Source organism: Corvus brachyrhynchos, unplaced genomic scaffold, assembly GCF_000691975.1.
Source record: "Corvus brachyrhynchos isolate BGI_N302 unplaced genomic scaffold, ASM69197v1 scaffold412, whole genome shotgun sequence".
In the NCBI taxonomy this organism is placed as follows: domain Eukaryota; kingdom Metazoa; phylum Chordata; class Aves; order Passeriformes; family Corvidae; genus Corvus; species Corvus brachyrhynchos.
In genome coordinates, this window is record NW_008236761.1 from 598099 (window position 1) to 602311 (window position 4213).

A 4213-nucleotide genomic window follows, 5' to 3' on the forward strand; every position below is an offset into this window, starting at 1 on the left:
ATGAAAACTTTCGCTCCCAGCGCCAGTGGGATGAGGATCGGGAGAGCCCTGGAACTGTGAGTATGGCAGCACCTGCTCGCTGCCAGGGGATGCGGAGGATGGCTGTGGGGCCGGGCTCGGGGCCGGGACAGGTGAACTTTCTCACGCTGCTTTTCCCCGCTGGTTTTGCTCCTTGACCCGCTGAGGCTCAGGAGCAGCTTCAAAGGGGAAAAAATGAGGAGTGATTCCACGCCTGTCCCCTGTCAGCCTTCTGCACGTGTGTTCTGTCGCTTCCTCTCTGCTTGTGCTTATTTATTTGAGGAGGTTTTTTTTTCCCCCGGTGAGGCAGCTCCCCTTAGTTCTCCCGTCACAGGGAATTTTCCCAGTTTTCCCAATGCCTGAGGCTGCCACGGTGGGTTTCTCTTATGCTTTCACTTCTCCTCTAATGGCAATGCCTCTTTGCAGCCCGGATCCTGGGAAGATGCCGGGCAGCCGTGGCTCTGACCTGTGCCTGCTGCCACAGGGAGAGCCTGGCTGAGCCCAGCCTCTCCAGCAGGGCACTGCTTGGGAGGAGAACTGATCCATACGGTCCTAGAGACATGGAAGGGTCTGGGGTCAGGGCTGAGCTGCTGCCTCTGCCAGCGCCCTGCTGAGCTTGCCCTTGGCTGCAGGGTCTGGGAGCAGCAGGCTGCTTGATTTCTGCCGGGTCCTGCAAATGGGGGAGCTGCTGTGTCCCTTAAAGCCTTTGGCTTGAGCATATCCCCCGGGAGTCAGCCCCGGGAACAGCCTGTCCTCCCTGGAACACAGATTTTAAGTTTGGGGTGAGATTGGCCACACTTGCTGCTGCTGTCAGGTGGCAGCTGTGGTGTCCCTGCTGGGCATGGGGACAGTGGGACCAGTCTGCAGGGATGGGGTGGGCACACGTCCGTCCCATCCTGTGTGTGGGCTGCTGCAGCCCTCTGATTCCAGCCCCTCTGGAGATGGGAATCCAGGGGCAAGGATAACCCTGGATGGGAATGACACTTCCCAGAAGGGAATGGCACTGCATGTCCCAAAAAGTGGTGGCTGCCCCTGGATCCCTGGCAGTGTCCCAGGCCGGGCTGGACGGGGCTTGGAGCAGCCTGGGATAGTGGAAGGTGTCCCTGCCCACGGCAGGGGGTGGCACTGGATGGGCTTTAAGGTCCCTTTCAACCCAAACCCTTCCTTGGCTGTTCAGCCGTGCAGCCTGAGCGAGGTTCTCCCACCACCTTGGAAGCACAGACACATCCAAAGCTCCTCCCTGCTTTGGCCAATTCCCTCAGAAAGCTTCTGAAGGCTCCTGAGGAACCCCTGGCCCCAGTGTGGCTGTGAGAGCCCCCCTGTCTGCCAGCCTCCTGCTCCTTATTGTTCTGCGCTTGTTTCACAGCCCGCTCTCGTTTCTCTGCGTCCCCTCCTACTTTCCCAGTTCCCCCTGTTTTCCAGCCGTCCTGCTGGGCACAGGTGGCATTTCCAGGCTCCGCAATGCCCCGTCCTGGCTCACCTGAGCGCCCGAGCCCTGCAGGGCTGCTTGGCCTCTTCCCTGTAGCAGCCCGGGGCTCTCTGGGGACCTTGCTCTGGTCACAATTAGATCGCAGCCTCCCTTCCTCTGTGGTTCCTGGCTCCCAGTCTTTTCCCAGTGGATCACTGGGGGTGCTGGTCTGCACTGTGCTCTACCCTGGACCTGCCACATGTGCCCTGGCTGCAGGTGGGTTAAATGTTCTGTGGCTTGAGCCACGATGTGGCTGAATGTGGATTTGAGGGATGGCTCGGGAGCTTCATCTCCCATCTCAGCACCTGTCACTGCCCCCCAGCTTTGGAAAAGGTGATTTTCTAAGGAAATGGAGGCAGTGTGGGAGGCTCAGCATGCGGTGAGGGGAATTCCTGGCTTGAAACATGATTTGAACACCGCAAGGCTCTGAGGTGTCATCCAGGGAAAATCAGGAGTGCATGGCTGGAGACACCCCTGGACAAGATCACGCCCAGGAATGCAGGAAAGGGCTTGTTGCTGTCAGGCAGCTTGGCTGGGGCCAGCTGTGGCTCCAGCTGTGGGTCGGGGCACTTCCAGAAAATAATCTCCACTTTCAGTGGACTTCGTGTTCCCTCTGAGTGTACAGATGCCAGTGCAGTCCAGTAACGTTAAATAATGGAAGGACATTGAGTAATTCCCCCTGCTGCCCAGAATACCAGCGTTTCCTCCTTTTCCCGTGCCAGCTCCAGCCCCCAGCAGCTGCTCTGGGCTGGGGCTTCACTCCAGCACTTGCTCCTTGTCCATCATCACCCAGAGATGTCACCAGGTCTCTCCCACCCACAGTGTTTCCTCTGCTGTTCACAGCCAGCTCCCCTCTTGCTGGCTAAGGAATTTTCTCACTTCTCCTAAGCTCTACTCAGTTCCCTTTCCTGGCAGCAGCATTTCCCTGCTCCTGCTCTTCCGTCCATCCCTTTTGCTTGCAGGTGGCTGGTGTTATTCACAGCTCCTGGTGAAGCAATTTTTAGTGGTCACCCCCAAAATTTGGGGATGCTCTGGTTGTTAATGCCTGGGTTAGTATGGAGGGAGAAAAGAGCTGCCCTTCAATGTCCCTTGGAAATAAATGTTTAGGATTAGGGTGTGGCTGCTCCTCATGGAATACTCAGCGTGGGGAGCAGGTCTGTGGTCCTGGGCAGGCCATGAGTGCTGATGGAGTTTGTTGGGACTGTTTTTTTAGAAGTTATAGATGATAAATAGCAAACAGCTCTGGATTGCTCCAGGAGGGCTCAGCTCCAGGGAACTGCTGGGGTTTCCACTCAGGATGTGTGTTCAAGGCATGGGGCTGTTGCAGGGGCTTCTGCTCCTTGTTTTGCCACAGCTTCCCCTTCAAAAAGTTCTCACCAGAGGTGTCTGTGTCCCTGGAGCCACTCTGGCTCTGCCTGTTTCCTCCAGCTGCTCCTTGCACTGCAAACTCTCACAGCTTTCAGGAGGACTCGGCACAAAACACGTGTTTTTCTCAGTCTTCACTCCTGTCCAAGCAGCAGTGAAGTGCAGAGGGAAAAAAACATCAGGAAGGTATTTATGGTGTATGAAACCCCAAATCAGGAAAAGTGTGGTTTGGGATCACTTCCCTTCAGGCTTCTCTTGGCAGGTGTTTGTCCACAGAGCCAAGCACTGCCTGCAGCCTGTGGAGAGGCAGATCCCTGCTGGAATTGGGCTCTTCATCCTTCATTCAGCACTTTAACTCCTCTCCAGGGGTTGGAGCTGCCTGAAAAAGGTAGAGTTTCCCTGCCAAACACAGAGGAGGTGGTGCTAAAATAGAAAATCCCCACCGAGGACACAAGATGAGGCTTTTCTGCAGCACAGCCACATCTGCCCATCCCAGGGCAAGGGGGTGCATGTTCAGCATCTGGCTCGATCCTGAAGACAGGGGTGACTTTTGTACTCAAAATACCACATACAACCTTAGCAGGAAGGAGTAAAACTGGCAGAGCCGGGAGATCCTGGTTTGGCAAATGTCTTAGAAACCCCTGAGCCACTGCACAAACCCACAGGCCACGGGGCAGGAACGAGGGCAGGAGCAGTTAATGGGTGCTGCTGGTGCACGGAAGGGGAGGCACCCCAGAAGAGCCTGGGAAGCAGCAGGAGCAGAGGGTGAGGAGGGGTCTCAGGGTGGCTGCAGACCCCGACAGCTCCACAGCCCTGGGCAGCCTCTGAAAGCAAAGCCAAGTGAATGATTCATGGAATTATGCAATGCCAGCCTCCCTGCTTATGTAACTGCAGAGCCATCTCCCACAGCCAGAGGCTCCGGGATTCCTTCCCTGCCCTCCCAGAGCCACGGCTGCTCTGGGGGGGTTTCCCCTTGGAAGGAAATGTCACCCCAGGTGCGATGGGTGCTGCTTCCTCCAGGGGTGGATGGATGGATGGATGGATGGATGGATGGATGGATGGATGGATGGATGGAGAACAGCCCTGCCAAGAAGGATTTGGGGCTGCTGGTGGCTGAGAAGCTGGACATGAACCAGCCCAGAAACCCTTAACCCTGGGCTGATCCCACAGTGTGGGCAGCAGGGGAGGGGGGGATTCTTCCCCTCTGCCCTGCTCAGGTGAGACCCCACCTACAGAGCTGCCCCAGCCCTGGGGCCAGCAGCACAAGGACCTGGAGCTGCTGGAGAGAGTCCAGAGGAGGCCCCAGAGCTGCTCCCAGGGCCGGAGCCCCTCTGCTCTGGAGCCCGGCTGGGGGAGCGGGGG

At 57.2% G+C, this 4213-nt stretch overlaps 1 protein-coding gene across 1 annotated transcript in view; it reads left to right on the forward strand.

Moving 5' to 3' along the window:
• Positions 1-6: 6 nt before the first annotated feature.
• The window catches only part of SLCO2B1 (solute carrier organic anion transporter family member 2B1), a 34490-nt gene continuing 30283 nt past the window's right edge, over positions 7-4213 (forward strand). The window contains exon 1 of the mRNA XM_017727094.1: positions 7-56. The gene's annotated coding sequence lies outside the window, so the exon portion shown is untranslated. The remainder of the gene's footprint in view (positions 57-4213) is intronic.